This window comes from Rattus norvegicus, chromosome 11 (assembly GCF_036323735.1).
Source record: "Rattus norvegicus strain BN/NHsdMcwi chromosome 11, GRCr8, whole genome shotgun sequence".
NCBI lineage: Eukaryota > Metazoa > Chordata > Mammalia > Rodentia > Muridae > Rattus > Rattus norvegicus.
Genome location: NC_086029.1, coordinates 16,811,516 through 16,833,949, shown reverse-complemented (window position 1 = coordinate 16,833,949; position 22,434 = coordinate 16,811,516). Strand labels below are relative to the sequence as shown.

General features: G+C 39.5%; 1 long non-coding RNA gene across 2 annotated transcripts; it reads left to right on the top strand.

The window, feature by feature from the left end:
* The first annotated feature begins 499 nt into the window (after positions 1-499).
* LOC134480944 (uncharacterized) lies at positions 500-11,969 on the top strand. 2 transcript variants are annotated; one of them, XR_010055986.1, is made up of 3 exons: positions 500-2,422; positions 9,208-9,492; positions 11,492-11,969. It is a non-coding gene; the product is annotated as an uncharacterized LOC134480944 (long non-coding RNA). The 2 variants fall into 2 exon arrangements; XR_010055985.1 differs by having other exon boundaries at positions 9,208-11,969.
* Positions 11,970-22,434: the final 10,465 nt, after the last annotated feature.

The window sequence follows — 22,434 nt, the reverse complement described above, 5'->3', positions numbered from 1 at the left end:
TTGCCTAGCAAGTGCAAGGCCCTGGGTTTGGTCCCCAGATCCGAAAAAAGAAAAGAAAAGAAAAAAAAGACGGTGTTTGTGGAAAGCAATGTTTGATTTTGTTTTGTTCTTAAGCTTCCCTAGGCTTTCAATATTTTCTCCTCAAATTGGTATCCCTTGAGATTGAAAATGTAAAGCAATGCAAAGTACAATGCATTTGAGTAGCTCAGTACTCATTCAGCATTGTTTCCACATCGTGGCATCACAAAATCAAAACAGTCATCATAAAGTATGAAGTGGTGTGACTAAAGCTTTTTGATATCAACTCCTATATATTAGGATTTTCAACATCAGTTCTGTTAGATTTTTGACTGGTGGAGTTCGTTCTTGAAAGGGTATGGGCTCATGCATTGGAAGATGGTTATTAGCATTCTTGACTTCTACTCAATAGATTTCATTAATCTACCCACCCTATATTACACAAACAAACACAGAGAGGAGTGGGAGGGAGAAGGTTGAAAGAGGGGTGGCATAAGTATAGGCAAACATAGCCTTCTACTCATCTATAACAGCTAATGAAATTGTCACTGCATCTTTAACATTTGAAAAGAAAAATCTCACTGAAATTTCTCAGTAGAAAATTTTGGGTTCCATGTCAACAAAGTAGTACTGATACAAGTTGTGACGAGGCTCCCAGGCTTCTCCTAAATTTCCCTATACATTCTGGTAAACTAAAATGCTATGACGAATACATGACAACCTAGAGTCCAGTTATGTTGCAAATTTCTAAGTACTGATGTCATCGTTTGTTTTCTCGGCTGGATCAAAATACCAAGGTGGGTGGCTTCACAAGACAAACCTACTTTGCATAGATCTGGAGGCAGAAGTTCAAGATGGGGTGTCAGCCATGTCAGACAGGACAAAGGCTCTTTACAGCCTTACTTTCCCTCATGTGACCACTTCTCTGTTAGTAAACAGAGTGCGCTCTCTACTGTCTCCCCTAACAGTACTGATCCCATAATGAGGGTCATGCCCTGACCACCCTACCTATCTCCAAAAAGGTCCTGCACACTGCAGATGGAGCCACAACATAGAAAGTAGAAGACAAAGTAATAGCAAGGATGAACAAGAGAAGCCAGTGACAGAGACGGTGAGGCATTGTATAAGCTAAGGTAGATATGTTTTGGTGATTCATTAAGTAGTACACTAGAATTTGCACATTTAAAAGACATTATTATTTGTGTTGTTGTTTTATGTATATGAGTGTGTGGTGGTTTGAATATGCTTGGTTCAGGGAATGGCACTATTAGGAGGTGTGGCCTTGTTGGAAGAAGTGTGTCCCATAGTGACCATGTGGGAGCCAGTCTTCTAGCAGCCTTCAGATGAAGCTGTAGAACTCTCAGCTTCTCCCACACCATGCCTGCCTGCTGCCATGTTCCTGCCTTGATAATAATGGACTGAACCTCTGAACCTGTAAACCTGTCCCAATTAAATAGTGACCTTATGGGAGATGCCTTGTTCTTGTTGACTGTTCACATCAGTAAAACCTAATGAAGGCAGGGTGTTTTGCCTGCACGCATATCTGTGAATGTATGGTGCCTGCATATGTCAAAAGACTGTAGCAGATCCCCTGGAACATGATTTAAAGTTGATTGTTAGCAGCCATATGCATGCTAGAAATGGGATCTAGATCCTCTGGAAAAGCAGCCAATGCACTTAACTACTGAGCAATCTCTCCATTCTGGATGTATACCTTTTTATGTATCATACAGTGTTATGGAAATGCACAGAAAGTTGTTTTGAATTACATAAAAGTCATACACACATACACTGCTCTTGTAATAAAGGTGTATAAGGCAGCCTCACCCCTCAAACAAGTCAAAGTCTAAAGAAAAGTCTGAGCAGTAAACAGATTGTGCAATGCAATGTGATTAAGTGATAGTATACATGAGCAGAGTCCTCTATGAACATAGACAAGGAAGTAATTCACTGTGTCTGAAGAAATAAGGATTGACTTATGACAAGCAGATTATGAACTATGTTAAAAAGAATGAAAAGGTATGTCCTCCTTAAAGATGGACTAGGTCCAGAAGGCACATACAATTTACAAAATTATTTTTTAAAAATAGCTCTATGTTTCTTTGTTTTGACCAAAAAGAAAAAACAAAAATAGAAAAAGAAAAAGAAAAAAAGGAGATCTGGGATCCCACTAAGTAAGAAAGTTCTTGCCATATTACCCAGAACTTTTGCTTCTATGGTTACAGACTTTTGTTTCTATGGTTACAGACTTTTGTTCCTATGGTTAAGGAACACATAGATATATGTCCAGACTCCAATACTTGGTGCCTTTGTTACTGTTGTGTTTGTACTTTGTTTTTAACCCATATGACAGCTAAAGATAAAGAAAAAGAAGACGTGAAATAAACTGCCATGTGACTCCAAGGTAGAGTAGATCTTCCTAAACTTTGTCCACTCTCAGTCCCATCCAACTAGACCCAAGAATGTAGCTGTATAAAACAAGTATGAAAATGAAACTTTTACTGATGATAAATCATAAAATAATTTCATTAGAACAACTCTTTGGTACCTTCTATTTAAAAACTTGTGTACCAAATATGGATGACCTTATTGCTTTTAGCTTTAATCTTGTCTCTTCCTTTTCTTACTTCACTCATGACCCAACTTCTTGAAAGAATACTCACTTCTGTTAATATCCTGAGTTTTACTTACTCCTTTTTACTAGTATATTCAGTGTGAGAAACCTGGTATGCACACTTATGTACTATATAATATAGACGGCTATATCTTTGAACAGATATGTCACTTTTTGGTCTAAATTTCTTAGTCTTTAAAATGTGGGTATCATATAATAAATGCTGCAAAGCTACAAAATGCTTACTAATGCACTAGTGCTCCTAAATAATGCCTACCATGATTCTTATTCCAATGTATAATATTCTTAGTGTTTTTACCATTGTTTTTCAACCCACTATAATCCTTTTCTGCTCAGAACGTCCTTCCCATACTCCTTCTCATCACCCTTATTAAGATGGCCAGTACCCTAACTGTCAAATCTAGCAAGCTACATATAAAGATCAAACCTATCTTAATGGTAGTGTTTGATCATGCAAGATGCTTTTGCCACTGGTAAAACTTCTCTATTTTTCACCACGTATCTCTCATATCTCCTTTCTGTTTCCTCTTGAATCTTTGTTCCTCTGTATCCTTTGTTGACTTCTTCCTTGGTTTCATCAAGGCTCCCACTTGATTCCAGGTTTTAAGAAAAATCTAGCATGTTTCTTAAAAAACTTTACTTCAACAAAGCTAATGACCCATGCTCCATGCCTTCCCTGAGCCCCAGACTATATTTCTATTGCATACCTGGAGGGATTCACAGGTGTCTTATATGCATATCAAAGATAAAACGTCTACAGAATGACTCATTTGTATTCTTCCCAAATAATCTTTTTCCTACCAATTTTACCCTAATCATCTCTATCTATAATAGTCTGAAATTCTAATTTTAACCTACCCTTACTTAACTCAAATATCCAATTCATCTCTTATTTATTAGCAGTTCATTTTCCAAAATGACTTTTAAAACAGTGAAGTTACCACAATGTGAGTGTACTTTATGTTGTTCGAATTGTACATTTGCCAAAGACTTGTATGTTTGTTTTTCCATAATTAAAAAATGTGCTTCAAATGCTTGGAAAAACCCCGTAGTTATTGTTACTACAACAACTACCTTTTCGTTGCAAACAAGATTCTTGGGATCTGGCTGCACCTGATCACTCTGCTTTCCTCTGCTTCTTTCTCTTCTGGAACACTGGCTTTCACCGTTTGCTGCCCATGCCAGGTCATGTCATTGCCACATTGTATGCATTTTTCTCTATGACCAAACTCTGCTCTTTAACTGCTGAACTCATATCCATGGTTCAATCCCAAATCTCTCTCAGTTTCAAACATTATGAGATTTGTACAAAATATTATTTTTCACACTCCTTGTGTTTGGAATCTATTTCATTCACTCAATATAAGGCCTGATATTGATCATCAATTTGACTTTTTAGAATTTTTAAGGGCAAATCTGTTGGCATATCAGTAAGGTGGTTTTCAGTTATATTAATAGAGGTGGCAAGATAACCCTAAAAATGAGCAATGCCAGACAATGGGCTGGTGTTCGGAACTGAGTGAAAAGAAGAAACCCAGTTAAGGGCAAGCATTCATCCTTTTCAGATTCCTGAAAGGAGATGTGGTCAGCTGCCTCATAGTCATCTTGCCATGAATTCCCTGCATGATGGTGCATGGTGCCTTGAAGTGTGAATCAAAATAAACCCTTCCTTCTTTAAATGCTTGTGTGGGCTATTCTCTTACAGCCACAAGAAAAGCAACTAATGTGCCCCAAAACACTCTTTCCTTACCCATCAGTTTTCTTTGTGCTACTGTGTCTTGTGTTTGGTGTCAAATTGTTTCTTCTGCACTCATTATTTTCTCCACATTCCTTAAATAGTTGAAATTGAATTTTGGAACAATTTTAGGCTTATAAAAAGTTTCAATATTGTTATAAATAATTCCTTCCCACCCTCATTCAAATTTCTTCTAAACCCTGACTCCCATTCTGTAGGTTTTAATGTCTAACACTTCTTGTGTCTTATCAGATTGTTATTTGATCAAGTATTATATCAAGCGATGGTGTTCTTTTTAACAATGTCTCATCTCATGCTTGCCCTTCCTTGAGTGGTCTTAAAAAATGACTTGGTCAAAAGTTCTGCGGTTAATTGTGTCTGCTTACATTGGCAGCAACAACACCTGCACAGACTTTGAAAGCTATTTTTATAAATAGACAATGGATAGTCAATGCATGAAAGAAAAATTCCGAATATAGGGCATTTTACTAAGGAAAACAGCTTCAAGATCTAATTGAGGGAATATATAGTAACTACATTGTCAGCTCAGCCATTATCTGTGTGTGTGTATGTGTATACACATGTTCTCATATGTTTGTGTGTATGCACATGCACTCATACAAGTAAAGAGTAATATTTTAGAGAGTTCATGTAAAATTTTCAGCCTAACAGCTGTGTTTATCCACAGTAACCATGAACAAACTTACAATTGCCATTCTTCATCAATGCTCATGGTCATCATCTTTTTATTGTGTAATTTTTGACAGAATAATTGGTAAGTAGTCAAATGATTTCATGATTTATAAGCATAATCTATTTGTTGAGCTGATAGGTCTTGTTTTTCTCAGTTGAATTGTACGAAATGTAAAAATGATGTGGGGAAACATATAAACAAGGCTTCCAATTGTTTTAAAGATAATCTTGTATTATAATTCATCTAATTATTGCAATTTATCATTGCTCTTAAATCTCACTAGTCTCTACTGAGCTAGATCATAATACCCATTTTCTATCGCATCTCTTAGTTTATGATACCCATGTTTTAACCAGGAGCTCAGTAGTAAACACATGAATATCTTATATGTGCATTGTTATCATTGGAGTTTTGTTTGTTGTTTGCATAAATTATGGACTCATGCTTGATTCTTCCTCTGATGAGTATTTTGTTTATTAATATCAAATTCATCCCCCACTGTTGTTTCTATGACCTTTTGAGTACAAAATAACTTACTGTTTCAATGCTGAGCCACAAGTAATCTTTGTAATGACATTTTCAGCAGTGCACATAACTCGTGACAATATGAATGCAAAGGCGGGAATAGCAATTACATCAAGATTTAGGTAGTGGCGTTTGTGCACTGCCATCAACTAATGAAATGTTAGAAAGAACTGCAGCACATAGACAGCAAAATGTTATTACTTCCTCAGGAATGCAACATCATGACCATTCTACACTGATGTTTCACCTCTTTACTTCCTTTCCTGTGGGTGACTTTATTCACAGATTTCACAGAATTAAAGAGGTTCAACTAAGCAACACAACTGTTAGCCTATCTAGGATTTTTAAAATATAAAACTTCCAGTCATGAAAGCACGGTTTTCTTTGTTTGCCTCTCCAAAGATAGATAGTCCCTTTCCTTTCAAAGGATGTACTTAATTTTCTTGCTTTTTTTAAAAAAAATTGTATTGGTTATTTTGTTTATTTACATTTCAAATGTTATCCCCCTTCCCAGTTTCCCCTCCATAAACTGCCCATCCTACCTTTCTCCCCTTGCCTCCAGGAGTTGCTCCCCCACCAACACACCCACTCTCTCCCCACCACCCTAGTATTCTCCTACTCTGGGGCATCAAGAGACCAAGGGCCTCTCCTCTCATTGATGTCCAACAAGGCCATCCTCTGCTACATATGCAGCTGGAGCCATGGGTTCCTCCATATGTATTCTTTGGTTGGTGTTTCAGTCCCTGGGAGCTCTGGGGGGTTCTATTTTGTTGATATTGTTGTTCTTCCTATGGGTTGCAAACCCTTTCAGCTCCTTCAGTCCTTTCTCTAACTCCTCCTTTGGGGTCCCCATGCTCAGTCTGGTGCCTGACTGCCAGCATTCTCATCTGTATCTGTAAGACTCTGTCAGAATCTCTCAGGAGACATCCATATCAGGCTCCTGTCAGCAAGCACTTCTGGGCATCCACAATAGTGTTTGGGTTTGGTGGCTGTATATGGGATGGATCTCCAGGTACAGCAGTCTCTAGATGGCCTTTCCTTCAGTCTTTGTTCCACTCTTTGTCCCTCTATGTCCTTTAAACAGGAAAAATTCTGAGTTAAAATTTTTGAGAAGGGTGGGTGGCCCCATCCCTCAACTGGGGTCCGTGCCTAACCTCTGGATATGGTCTCTACAGGTTCTCTCTCCCCCTTTGTTGGGTATTTCAGCTAATGTCTTCACCGTTGGGTCCTGAGAGCTGCTTGCTTTCTGTTGGCTGTTGGCTACCCCCAGTTCCCCTTGACTGACGTGTGTGTGTGTGTGTGTGTGTGTGTGTGTGTGTGTGTGTGTGTGTGTGTGTGTGTAAAGCACCCAGGTAATGTAATTGTATAGGGAAGCTTCAAATTAGTTTGATAAATGGTGTTGCTACTATCTCTCAGTGCTACATCACTACAGAGAGGTTTCATGTAGCTATAAATGTGTCTATTGTAATACAGTTCCTGCTTCTTTTAATCAAGGGAGAAGGGTTAGAATAGAATGAAAAAGAAGAAGGGGAGAAGTAAGGAAAGGGAAGGGAATAAAGGAGAAGAGAAACAAGATATATGAATGAGAGAGAGAGAGAGAGAGAGCGAGAGAGAGAGAGAGAGAGAGAGAGAGAGAGAGAGAGAGAAGCACATTCAAAGCTAACAGGAATTGGACTAGATTGAACCCTAAAGAAAGCCTCCTTTCCACTGTAAACTCTGAATGTAGGCATCCTCTAATTAAAGGAGTATCTCTGGAGCTACGCACCCTAAAGCTGTGAGATGTGATTAGAAAGGTCGGATTTCAAATGTCTCCTATTCTAGCTCCTTTCTGTTCCTTGTCAGTTTAGAGGTGTATTCTGCCCCTTGCTGCCTGCGGATCCTTCCGAGCCTCACCCACTTGCTCTTGAACTCAACATCATCTGACCTTCTGCCCCCACACGAATGAAACTGTGTTTCTGAATGTCACAAATGATAATCACAGAATAAAATGGCTTTCCCCGCTTTGTACTTTTCACCCACTGTGCATGGTTTTAACAGTTTTGACTACCCATCCTTGAAATTCTCTTTCCTCCTGACTTTCTTACCATTAAATGAACGCCTTTAAACCAACAGCTTAGGTTATTGGTTTTATCTTTCCTATAAGGAGATCAAACTTTATGAAAGGAAGAAGCTAAAGGGTATCATTTTATTTTTGAGTGGTCATTTCAGGAGCAAGAGCATTGTGGAGGTATGAAGAATAACTTCGATCTCTGCATTTTCAAACTCCAATTTTCTTCATGAAATGAAAAGGGTTAAGACAAAAAGATGTGTATAAGGCAGTAGCTGGTAAGAAATATTTCTTCTAGCATAAAAAGAAAGTGAGTGTGTATCTTTCTTTGCTTTTTTAAGTCAGGTGGTTATTAGTCTCTAGTAAAAACTATGTTGGAGTCACCAACTTGGTTGATTTTTTTGGTTCACCATGATGTTTTTGTCATATCTATCAATAATCAAAAGTACCTATGGTCCATGTGTACTCTGAACTCTCTGCTCCAAATAAGCAATATCCATGAGTACACATTGACCTACATTGGACAAATGAATTGGGTTTCCTTGGAAATTGGATTTATAAGGGCACAAGGCTTCTTGTGCTAACTAACAAATGTAAATTCCAAGAGATAGAAGAGATCCCTTGAGCTCTTTATTCTCCACTCCCAGGTAAAGTGTGTGCTCCATTCAGTCCTTCAGTTAAAGGTGTCGGTCACCATTAAATAGCACGTAAACATGAAGCGAAGATCTGCCATAGCCGAGCCCTCCAGAAGTCTAACCAATCACAATGCAGAAGTCCTAACCAATCACGTTATAGCATCAGGGCTTTCTCCTTTGTTACCCCTCAGAGATCCAGGAATATAGATACATTAGTCACCCAAACATGTAGTAATGTAAATATTGTAAGAAAATATTTCCGTCTGCAGGTTTAAAGAATCCTCATCTTCTAAACACAGGTAGTATACAATTAAGACATTTTATCTGAAATTCATTGGAATCTCAAACCATATGTGATGTGTCTCTTAACCCTTTGTTTTTCCTGTCTTGTCTCTGAGAGTATTTATACATTCTGAGTTACTTTTTTATTACCTATTCTTTATAACCCACCTGTGAATTAGCAAAATATGATTATTCATAATGTACAGATGGTGAGACTAAGGTATAATGCCATCTAAAAGCTAATGGCAGAGCTGAAAACAGATTTACGATTCCCCAAACCTTACATGGAGCAGTGTTTTCTGATATCTCTGCCCTCTCCTTAATGTGTGTAAGCAAAACTGCTTGAATATAATTTCAATCTCAACTCAAAATGCCAGGTACTTTTTCGGGGTAGTTCTAAGTCTTTGACATTGATGGAAATACATGGTGAGTTTTATAACATTAAATAATTACTATCAGTAGTAGTTCCCACCTTGGTAGGATGTTTCAGGTTTTCAAGATTGGATGCAGACAAAATGTCAGTTAATTTTATACCATCTGTGTTTAGAAGTAATTGTTATTGCCTATGTCTGCATTCATTTTATTCTTTCTTTGTTTGATCTTTTTCATTTTGGTCGTGCTTATTAAAACAAACAGTTATCTGTGGAAGAATAAAGTACCATCGGAAATGGGTAGGCTGAAGCATCTCATTCTGTGTGCTGTGTTTGGAAACTTCCCAGCTTAGTCAACCAGAGTAAATGGCATTTTGTGCTAAGAAAGATGATAATTCAAATTAAACTTACAAATGGCATGGCAGATGCAAGAAATGTATTTGGATTGGTACACTCTCACTGCTGCTCACAGAACTGTGTACATCCCTGTTCATATGAAGGTGTTGTCTTTACAAACTGGCTACAGAAGGAACCACACTGACCTAATCAGGTATGCATTTTCCTCATTATTCCTCATTCAGGGCCAACCCTGGGGTAGTTAGATAGTCAAACACAAAGGACAAATCGCAGGCAACTTTCCACAATGCAGAAATCATTATAAGTTATTGCTGTATATAATCTATAGAATATGCAAAGTTTCGATTCCCCTAAAGAGTTTTCAAAGTTTAGTTTAATATCCATGTCACTCTGGCATTTTGTTTTCTTGTTGGTTAATGAAGCGCAGGGACTAACAGAATTCATATGACTCCCATCTGTCATCGCCACAGCAGTGATGAAGCCCAAAATGAAATTCTACCCTTCATTCAATTCCTGTAGTTTCATATTAGTTAGGTGATCAAGCAAAACCAGGGGGACTCTTCTGGTTTCAGATGGGGAAACTAGGGTCAAGTGACTTGCCCGGAATCATACAGCGAAACACTAGGAGAACAGGCAATAGAAACAGAGCCCCGGACTGCCCAGTTACTACGAGGACCTCTGCGGCATTCACCTTCCAGGCAATTGCCTTCTCTCCTATCTTACTGCTTGACCCCCACCCTCCCCTTTTAAATCACTCTTGCTTAGTTTTTTCTTTTCAGGCAGAATCCCCCTACACCTTTCTTCCTTCTTTTATTCCTATTAGACACTCATGCAGAGGTTCTATTCTCCACTCCACGGTCCTCATAATTATCTACAAGGAAGCCAGAATACAGATTTAAAGCACTCATTAGCATGCTGATTGGAAATTACTCTCAACGATTCAGAAGGCTGGCAGGGACCCCCCAGAGATCATCTGATGCTGCCCCTGACTTCAAGCATGTCTCACCTAGGCAGTTTCACACAGATGCAACACTGTGTTTATGGCCCCCGATGAAAGAGTTCCTGACACCCCTGGATAACACAACCCTGGGTTTAGTTACACAAGCTTTTCTACACAATGGATCAGGCACAAGACACAGAAAAAGAGCGCTGCCCCTTTTAAAGTCAGATAGAGCGACATGGCTAAAGTCAACCTCACTGTGTGTTTCAGTTGTACAGTTCGTTTGCTGCCAAGAGTTTAGAGCCTTAGAAAACACCTTTCGAGTTGTTAAGCATTCTTTTGAATAAAATAATACTTGCAATTTTTTTATTTTGAAACCATGTATTAGACTATACAAAACCTTCTCAAACTTTTCATTGATAAATTTTGTTTACTTTTTATTTATATATTTTCTCCTTCAATGAGGGATATGTCCAATAGAAATATAAGTACTTTCTGCCAATCTCTATCATATGATGTGAATAAGACTACCTCACACAGAGTTTTAGGAGGTATGATAATTAAGGCATGTGAGAATATGTGTTATATAGAAAATGAGAGTGACATCGCAGATAGAACTAAGTTTGTTGGTAGGTATGTGTTAAAATAAGGAGGTTAATCCTCAAGGATATGTCTCATGCCCAGCAATACATGGTGAGGACAAAATGAACTCAGTGGCATTTCGGAGGGTTCATTGTCTCATAGTACTTTGTCTGGACATTACTTTCCTTTCTTTCCCTTTTTCTTTTGTCGTGTGTGTGTGTGTGTGTGTGTGTGTGTGTGTGTGTGTGTGTGTATACATATATATAATGTCTTCTGATGTTTTGTTTTTATAGGATTTCTATGTGTGTGAATGTATGTATCTCTACACCTATGTGTCTTGTGTCTTGTGAGTTTGTTGTTGTTATTGTTGTTGTTATTTGTTTGGTTGGTTTTATTTACCCCCTTTTGGCTATTTTTTTCTGGTAGTTTGCTTTATCTTATTCTGGTACGTTTTTATTTTATATGATTAAGTTATTATTTTGGTTGCTTGTTTGGATTGTAATGAGGGGGGAAGTCGTGTGGATTTGGATGGGTAGGGAGGGGAAAGGATCTGGGAGGAGTTGGGGGTGAGCAGAGCATAATCAGAATACACTGTATGAAATAAAAAATCTACTTCCAATTAAAACAAAATATCCAAACCATCTGAGTCTTCCTGGTGCCGTCTACACAGTGCTTACATATAGAAGCAGAGACGTGTCCTAGTCTGAGAGACATCGGAAGGTGCTTCCCTGCTGAATTTAGAGATCTGAAGTTAGAGATCTGAAGAGCCAAAGGATGCAGGTAACTTTGTAACTGACAGAAGTGAAGATGTTTGAAAGAAGCACTTGTTTCTCTGAATCTATCAGATTTCTAGTAAAACCATAGACCACAGAGAAATGCGTCACGTGGAGACAATCGCATGGAGGGAAGAAAACACCTCAGCCAGAGGGAGACCTTTCTCTAGGGGGATATATTTCAGAATTTTAATAACTTGTCAGACTTCCTTAAGAAAGAGACTGAAGTCCAGTGACTGGAACCACACGTTGATGGACACTGTCTAGATCTGCATATCCTTGGTTCTCTATTTAAACTTTAGGGCCCCAAAGACCAACTTGGGTTCTCTATATCTTTTTCTCCCTCTCCCTCATAAATTTTGCTTTGCAGTTCTAGCTTGTCTCTCTCTGATTGAGGAAGGATGGCCAGACTTGATTGTAGTCCAGGTTATGAGCACCAAGTTTGATGACTGCTTCTCAATGTTGGACAATTTAAGTAATGATTTACACCAGAACTTGTACATGGAGCATCCCCTAATGGAACCTTGATTTTTAACTCAAGGTGCCCCATTTTATACATCTGACCTCTGCTCCTACAAAATAATTAGATCTGGATTCACACTTAAGTCACACGTTTTGTGGAAATTTTGGAGAGTGGTAATAGGAGATTATTGTGTTCATGACAGAAAATCTGTCTCAAGCAGCTTTAAGTGATAGGAGTTCCCAGTTTCAGAGGCCACATGATTCTGTGCCTATGATATAATAAAACCATCAGGGTAGACTAGCATGATGGGGAACAGCCTCTTTTCTCACAGGATCAGTCAGTGCTGAGACAACGAAGGACCCAGGACATGATGTAAACTCCTGTTGTTGCCCCGTGTCATGGAGAATACGCAGCTTTGGATCTGTAGTACTGGCCCCTTCATACACTCCAGCAGCTCATAGATGGGGTGGATGTTAGGATGGGCCAAGTCAAAGCCCTGAGTCTGGAGTTGATGGTACATGAGCTGGTCAGCCTGCTACCTCTCCTGCATCCATACCACCAGGGCAGGTTCTGGGTTGTTCACTTAATGCCACAGAGGGCAAGGAGCAGAAACAGCTTTCCAGTTCTCATGCCCTTAGAGCTGGCTTACGGGTGCCCATGCCAGCAGCAAAATCAGCTCTACTGTGCTGTCCAGGCCAAATGAAGGCCCCACTCTCCTGAGTGTTGTAGCTGGTGAGGGGCAGGGATGGTTCACTAGCTCTGTGGCCTCTGGGTCAGCTCTCCTGCTTGCCCTAAGTGGTAAGGGGCAGGGTGTGGGGAAGAAAGCTTGTCTACCATGAGGGGGCATAGAGGAATGAGTGAAGCCCTCTTCCCCGCACCGTGCCCCTCACCACTAGGGTCAGCTGTACTGTGTTGTCCAGACGAGGAGGTGCAGGGCCAGCTCTCCTAATGCTACAGAAGATGATGTACACAGATAACTCTCTCTCTCTCTCTCTCTCTCTCTCTCTCTCTCTCTCTCTCTCTCTCTCTCTCTCTCTCTCTCGCTGCAGGTGGCCAGGGTCAGGGAGTGGGGAGGGTTGTGTCTTTCCCTCACCCACGGCAACAGACAAAAGGCAGGACCAGCTCTCATACACTCACCCCCTTTGGGTTAGCTTCCTTGCAACTCCTGCTATGAGGGCTAACTATACTGTGCTTCCTTAGGGAAGGAGAGGGGTCCCCTCTCCCAAATGTTTCAGGTGGTGAGGGGCTGGGCCAGCACTGCTGCACAGATCTCAGACATCAACTTGACTCCAAACTGCAGCCCAGACCAGGGATGTCTCTCTCTGTACTTTGATGGTTGACAGACCCCGTTGCTGCAGGGCCAGGGACACAGAGGTGGCTCTATGTGGCAGCACAGGCCAGGACCTCACCATGACATTATGTGGCATCTCTAGCTACTCATATCAGGCTGTTTCCCACTACCCTCCCGTCTCCAGTTCCACCTCTCTTCATCGTGCATGAATTCTGCTTTTCTTTCTCTTCCATATCTCCACCACACACTTGCTCACCTTAGTCGAACCCTAGGCCCCTGAGTGTCTGAGGCTGCTCGAGAGAGCTATGACCCACTCCTGCCATAAGGCTCTAGCCAAGTGTCATGGGCTTCCTCCCTGTGGCTACCAAGGATGACCTCAGGGTGCTCTGCCCAACCAAGCCCTGTGTCGCTGGACTGGGGGTCATCTCAGGCTTGATCCCTGAAATGGGATCACAGGATCACATCGCATAGGACCTCTAGATGCCAGGCTGGGGAGCGGGGAGGAACCTTTTCAAAGGTCGACTCAAATTCCACAACATATTACCATAAAATTCCTAACAAATTGAATGATCAGGTCGTTATTAACAAGCAAAAAAACTTAACATTTGAATACAGAAATAATGCCCAGATGTTCGTTTTTGTAGTGTGAAAATGGCAAATCTGCTTTCCAAAGTTACTTGAAATATTTACATTGAGCACCTTTGAACTTTCATTTTCTTGTACATAAAAGAAGGAAACTTAAGGGAAAACATTTTAGATATTGAGATATATTTAAATGTACAATAAATTGATTATATTCTCAGTTTTGGAAAGATACCCAAATAAAACCTATATCGATAAATTCACTTATATGATTGCTTTGTAATTAAATTCTGGATGCACCTCCCAATGATTTAATTGGCCTTTAACCTCCTTTTGAACAGAATTCTTGTCTACTTTATTTTCAGGTCCCTCTGAATGCATAACTAGTATAACACAGTTCATAATATAGGTCTTCCATATAGACCTATATGTTAAGATTTGTTACAGGACTCAATAAAACAATGGAGAGAGAAATCATTTATGTGTAGTTTTGGTAAAAAATAAAAACATCATGTTATTTGTGTATGGAATGCAGTGCCTTTGGTTTAATAAACTATTCAGCAAGCTAAACACAGAGACTGTCTCTTAATTCCTACTCATTGAAAACAGAAAGTGAGATGGCAATTACACTTTTATTTTATTGGAGAACCAGCCCCATTACCCCCACGTTTATGTGCATTTCTATTTCATGCGGTTACAATTCTGCATTCTAGAGCCCTTCCTGAACTGAAGAGCAACTATACATATGCTGTTGTGCCAGGGGGCATGAATTCTGTTTTGATTTACTCATGTGCAACTCCTATTAACACCAGGAAATTCAGGGCAAAGTTTAGTGTATTTTTCAGGAAGGATCATGTTGTTACACAGACCAAGTAACACATGAATTCTTTTAGACTATAAAACCAATGATGTGCAGCCACACACATTTAGGGCGTTCATTTAGCTTCTCATTGACTAAGCGTCTCAGTAGCCTGACTCATTCTTTATGGTATATACTCTTTTCAGAGCAAGGGTGCAATGAAGAGAGAAGTGAGGTAGATTTCTGGAACTATTGAAAGCACGGATACAGAACGGATGAGATGCAATCATCTAAATTTAACAATGCTAAGCGGTAGAAAAAGACAACACATGTCATTTCACTTGAAACATGTGAGAACAATAGATGTGTTTAAGATTATCTTATTTATGCATTGTTCTAACTTCTTGCTCTGTATTTGGAGAAGCAGAGAAGAATCCATACTAAGAAGAGGTGGGTAAGTAAAATAAAGCACAGTGTAGTTTTGTTTTTTTTCTTTCTTCTTCCCTTTCTACTTTCCTCCCTCCCTCTGCCTGTCCCTCCCTCCCTCCATTCTTCTCTCTCTCTCTCTCTCTCTCTCTCTCTCTCTCTCTCTCTCTCTCTCTCTCTCTCCTTACTCAAAACAGGCTTTGTATTCCTCTGTAACAGGTTAACAAGTAACACAAGAAAGAGTCATTCTTTTCATCTTAAGAATTAAGAGGGCCTTGAGGATGTCTTATTAGGTAAAGATGCCTGTTCTTGTTGCTAAGTCTGAGGATGTGAGTTCAATATACGGGACCCATAGAAGGAGAGAAATGCATCCCCAAATTGTCCTTTGATTTCCACATGGTCTCTGTGGCAGGCATACACATAAACACACACACACACACACACACACACACACACACACACACACACACACAAATACATAAGTGGATCAGTAAATAAATAAGTACATAAACAAATAAATGTAAAAATTAAAATTCATGACTTTCTGACCTAAAATAATTTTAAATGTTCTCTAAGTGGCAATATAATTATTACTTTTCTTATGGATATTTTGTACTGTAACATCGCTAAATGCAAAACAAAGTATAATGTGAGGTAGTTAGTAGAGTTTAAAAAATAGATTTAATTATGTCTAAATTCAAATCTAAATGAAATTGAAAAAAAGATGGGATGTCCACACTAAATTGTTACATAAAATTAAGTAAAAATTATTTATTAACTGAACCAATATCTCTTGGCTTGAGCCACTTATACAACTAGATAATACCAATTGCATCTCAGTTATAAGGAGACAGAGTTAAATATGTAATGTAGAAATGTGTAACATGTCATTCTGGAATTAAAATATTAAAACACTAAAAAATGTATAAATGCCGTTGCATTGTGAAATGCTAACAGGTGTGTGTGTGTGTGTGTGTGTGTGTGTGTGTGTGTGTGTGTGTATGTCCCTTAGAAATTCCTGGGTCAGATAAGACTTTTCCTTTGAACCCAAGAAAATTGAAATCCAGGACTAAAAAGAAAAGACCTACAATCGTTACAAAAATAACAGAGTCAAGAACAATAGATTCTTTTATTATTTACAAAAAACTTTGGGGAGGAAGTAGCCGACAGCAGTCTGGTGGTTTGAATGAGAATTCTACCTTATTGGCTCACATATTTGATCTCTTGTTTCCTGTTTGGGGTGTGTAGCCTTGTTAGAGGATATATGTATGTCATGGAGAAAGACTTGGAGAGTTTAAAAACTCATCAATTCCAGTTTTGCTGTCTTTGCTTCATTCTTGTGGTTTGAAAAAACCCACCTTGTGCAGAAAAAACAGGGTTGCAAATGATTTTGACCCATAATTGTTCCTGTCTGAAAGAACTTCTGGTACAAAAATGGAGAAGAGCCTGAGGAAAAGGAGGTCCAGCAACAGTCCCAAATTGGGATCCAGCTCAAGGGGAGGTCCCAAGTCCTGACACTATTACAGAGGATATGGTGTGCTCACAAAAAGGGACCTATCATGTCTGCCCTTTCGAAAGACTCAACAAGCAGCTGAAAGAGTCAGATGCAGATACTTACACCCAACCAATGGACAGAAGCTGCTGACCCCTGTGGTTGAGTTAAGGAAAAGCTGGAAGAAGCTGAGGAGGAGAGAGACCCTGTAGGAGGACCAGCAGTCTCAACCTGAACTCCCAAGATCTCTCAGACACCGAGCTACCAACCGGGCAGCACACACCAGCTGATGTGAGGTCCCCAGCACAGATACAGCAGAGGACAGCTGGGTCCAAACTCAGTCAGAGGAGATGCACCCAACCCTCAAGAGCCTGGAGGACCCAGGGAGTAGGGAGGTCCGGTGGGGTGAGGTGGGGACATCCTCATGGAGATGGTGGGTGGAGGCAGGAGGAAGGAGGTATGGGATGTGGAACAATCAGAGGGTGGGCTGGGAGGGGGACAAAATCTGGAATGTAAAAAAAGATTAAATACATAAATAACAAAAAGAAAAAAGAAAATGTGACTTCTCAGCTTCCCGCTCTGCCATCACAGACTCTTATCCCTCTGGAATCAAAGTGAAATTAAACTATTTCTTCTATAAGTCGTCTTTGTCATGGTGTTTTATCAGAGCAATAGGAAACTACATCACAAGCCTTCAGTTACAGACCAGTGAATTTCAGAGAAAACAAATTACTCTTGAGGAGATGTGAAAAGTTAAGGACTAAACTCACTCTTTACGGCTGCTAGGCAGATGGAGCCTGAGTATCTCATAAGCATAGTGTACCTTGTAGCCGTAGAACTGTATGTCTCATTAAAGACTATAGCAGATAAGTATACTTAAAACCAAAAATTAGATTGAAATCACATTTAGCATGAGTGAACACATACATTTCTAAAATCATTTGCAAATGTTTATAAATTAATAAACAAAAAATGAATGGGTGTCCCTAAATGATGAACAAAACAAATACAAACAAAATGAAAATAATTCAGCAAAAGTTTTACCCAATAAAAATTTGATATGATTAAAAAGAAATCTATGAGATCACATTTACTGTAACCTCAGAGTGTGCAATAAGAAGTACAATGTAAAAAAAGAATTAAGGTAGAAGATATATGATGCATGGAACAAAAAAAAATGGCAGATTTCATCATACTGAAATCACACTCAAACAATTGTGTATCCACTCTGGTGATACATCATAAAGAAAAATAATCACAAGGGCAACTTGGCTTGTGAAACTTTAGACTTTTAGTGAATAATAACTGAATTTTAATCATTAGGAGTATAGTATATGTGTATGTTTTATATATCTTATATCTTATATATTATATAGCATAGCCATATCTGTACATCATAAATTATATAATATATAACATATTATGTTTTAGATAATGTTATAATGTATTTTATTATATTACATATAATAATATATTATATTGTATATTATAATTATGTTTTTGTTAGTCACAGTTCTCTAGAGGAACAGAAACCATAGAATTAGTATATATTACAAAACAGATTTACTATATGGGTATGCATTACATGTTATAGGTTGGTCCAACAATGGCTGTCTGCAGCTGGAAATACTGGAAACCTAGTAGCTATTCAGTGTGTGAGGGCAGATGCCTTAGGAATTCCAAGCTGGCATTGAAGTCCTTGAAGATTTAGGGGTAAGGGGGCTGAGGTTTTGCAGTCCAGGTTGGAGTGCCAGAAAATCTGGATTCTGACCTCAGTAAATGGTGGTGAAGTAACACTTGTAGCAGAGTAGATGCCAGCACTCGGAGGCAGCAAAGGCAGCCAGGCAAATGGAGGGCTGCTCTTCCTTTGAACATTTTCCTTTTTAACCTGGCTGCCAAAGGAGACTGCTGCCCCTAAGTATCTAGAGGCACATGTCTTAGTTGATCCTAATCTAATCAAGTTAATCACCAAGGTAAACTCATCTCTCCAGCTCTTTGTACTCTCTGCTTCCTCTTTTGCAGTGCCCATAAAAAAGCCTTGGAGGGAGGAGTGATACAGATGTGTTCTGAGTGGCTAGCATTCAGGAGGCTCTTATTTCAGAACTCTGAACAGTTCCGAGTCTCTGCAGTTAGTGCAAGATAAAGCATTTTCTCTAATCAACACTGGCAGCAGCACTGATCCACAGAAATAAATGTGAATATTTATTGAATAATATTTATTGAAGAATATACTGAATAAATATTCACATTTATTTCTGAATAGATTTCTGAATAAATGTAAATATTTGGCAGTTCATTAATTTAGAAAAGCAACAGAAGTAACTTCCCACTCTGGGATCTATGGCTTTGACCACAGGCTTTACACCATGTCCATAGGATAAGAACTGAAAGTGCTCATGGGTAATGGGCCCCAAATCCAACCTGAGAGCTGTTGGGAATCCCAGTAACAGTGATGCTACTATAACATCAGTAGGCACATCTTTCCTGGCAAACAGGTTGTGCAAGCCTATGTCAGTAGGAAATGCTGACGAGACGGAGAATTATGACTCTGATGTTAGCCATATTTTAAATTTGCTTACACCGGTTTCTATGCCAGACCACACGTTTAAATGCGTTCTGCGGTACATTTGATCTTTTCCACTACAGAACTAAGTGGACTAAGTAGTTGTGCTCCACAGCCCACAAGCTTTCCTGTTTTGAAATTTCTTCTTCCAAACAATTATCTTTAAATTTAATCTTAAGTTTGCAGAATACAGATTCTCTGCCAGAAAATTGCTGGAATGACCCAAGCAGATTCAGATATTCTTTGTTTCCCTCTGAAACCTCAAGACCTAGGGCCCCACTGTCTGTATCTGTCTCTGCAATATTGCTCTCCACGCTCCAATAAGAATGGCTCATTAACCTCTATTTATAGTATTCAAGAGCTTTTCTAGCCTTTGTTCCCATTCTTTCACATTCTTCCCTCAAACTGGTTACAAGGCTGAAACATCTTGTGATAACAGCCAGGGCCCCTTTTTTTGATAACAGTTTTCTGGGTTTTCCTACTCTCAGCATTGCTGTAGCAACAACAACAGAAACCAACTTAATAAAGATAGAATTTATTTTTGCTTAACAGTTCTAGGAGAATCCTATGGTGTTTGAGAAGGCATGGCAGAAGGAAAAGGAAGCTGCTGGTCACATTGCATTTGCAGTGAGGCAGGAGAGGGTAATGATTGTTGTAGTCAGTTTTTCTTTCATTTCCATTAGCTCTGGGATCCCAGTCTCTGCAATAGTCCACCCACAAATAAGGTTCGTTTTCCTATCAACAAGAATGTCTAGCACCTAATCTAATCAGATTAGCCTTCACAGGTGTCCCGGAAGCCTATTTACCAGGTCCTTAACAGGGGTGCCCAGAGGTTTGAGCCTAAGCAATGCTAAGTCTAGAGTGCTTGCATGTCTCCCCCCTCCATCTTTTCTGAAAGAACAGAATAGCATGATCTGATTCACATTGACAACAGCATCATTCTACTATTTGGAAACTAACAGAGGCAGTGAGGCTGGAAGAAAGCACGTCAGAGAGGTGGTTACAAACAGCGGTGGAGGCACAACAGAAGGCTGGAGATAGCTCCCTCGGTAAAGCGGTTTCATAGTATGAATGAAGTCCTGGGGGAAATCTCCACACCACATAAAACCTGTATGTGCCTAAAATGCAACCAATCAAAAAATGAAGCATGGGATAAGAGGTTGTAGACTACCTTGCCAAGGAAATTGAAGCAATCAGAACAAAAATGAAGGCTACCCAAACAAAAAACATTCAAAATGGTGGACAGCTACACCTTATTGGCCTCACTATATTCAAAGCAAAGCAAACATGATATGGTATTACGGTAAAATATGGAAAAAGATATTTACCTAAGCTAAATTTTACTACTCCACATTCTAAAGTTACTTTAGTAAATATTCTGATGAGGGATTTATTTAAAGGAAGTCAGTTTACACCTATGTTGCAGTAACCTCTCTAACACGAATAAGTCCGTGCTTGCAAAGAAAACACACCTCGATTAATATGAATACAAGCTCGTACCTAGATTGGGCAGATCTACCACTACATTACCCTCTTCCCCAGTGTGAAATCCTTTATCACTTGGGGTTTCTCCATGCCAAGTGCTTCAGCTCCCTCTTCTTCCTTCTCCTCCAACCCCCCTCTCTCTCCTCCTCCTCTGCTCCACCTTCCCTTCCCCTGCCCAATCACCGGCTCTCACCACCAGAGTCCAGAGTACAGGACTAGGCAGCTGTCCTTTGGGCAGTGGAATTAGCATCAAAATACAGACAACTCCAGGGCAAACCTCGGCACACCTACATATTTCTTGAACACAGCAGTGTAGTACACAGATTATTCAGCTTCACAACAGGTGTGGTTTTATGACCTCTATGATGAGTCAAAAACTGACTTCCTTCCCAAGTGAGTGAGAAGATGAAAACCAGCAAGGAAACAAGATACAGGGCACAGACCACGAATCTCTTCTTCCTGGGAAACCCCCAACACATAGCAAAATATGAACTATAGCGTTTTCACTGAGCAATGGGAAGGAACAGTGTTGGTCCATAAGGAAAATACAATAGGACATTAAGTTACTGTTTCCTAAAGCGATTTAAACAGCACTATTAAAATTCTGCTACATACCATGCTTAAATATTTGTCTGGTTGATTTAACAGATTGTATATGACAATGGTGACTTTAAATAAAATCTTGTTTCAGTTTAAAACTTGTTAGTGTCCCAAACCTCAGCTGTGTTTAAATAACCCTTGTTCTGTATATAAGGAGTCATAGGCACACTATGTATGGGTTGAGTTTGAGTTCGGCCATCAACTAAGTAGAATGGATGCCAGCCAGCCTGAGACCTATCAGCTGGATATCAGCCTGTTTCAAACGATGGGAGCAGCAAGCTATTAGAGTGCTGAGCTTTCCGTGGTACATATTTCTGTTTTATCTTTATTGTAATGAGCAAGCCCTGCCTTTAACTCCCGCTGTGCACTTTTGGAGGGCCTTCCATATGGTTGCTGCTAAGTACTTGGCATTTTCCCAACTGTTACAATTGGGTCAGTGGGGGGGATCACTTAGGAGTAATAAAACAAGGGTGACTGCAGCAGGGAGGTGGGAGAGGAGTCCTATCCACTAGAAGCTTATTGCCTCTCATGCATGCAAGCTCGACTCTCTGGCATTCATTACTTTGGGAAGCTAGGGCAAGGTTTTTGTTTGTTTGGTTTTTGCCATGATTTTTCCATGAGAAAAAGCCAAGCCCTGGGTACAGTATCTGTCTCCCCCATTATAATTTCAGTCTCGTTTACTTTGCCTTCTAAAAATGACTAAGTAACTTGAGGGAAATAACTGTACCTTGCTTACTCTCGCTGTTCCTCAGAAGTTTTAACAAATTCTTGGCTAAATTTTACTAATAGTAGCTGTAGCAGCAAGGTTATCAATGCTCACATGGGTTTTGATATCTTATGAGGTTTAAAAAAAAAAGCAGAAGGCAAAATCTGATGATCTTCAAAGTTTAAACATTCTTGAAATACATTTTTAGATCCTAAGATGAATCACAGTAACGTTTTACGGTGACCCTGTGCATCTGAAGTCAAAACTATGAAAAAGAATGTTATCACCGCTTCTACTATTAGGTGCTAATAATTGAACCAGGGCCAGACGTGCAGTGATAAATTCTACCACTGAATAACACCTCCAGGTCCAGCAACTTGGATTTCTTTGTGTAGTGGTTGTTTTGAGACAGGGTTTGTCTTGACTATTCAGC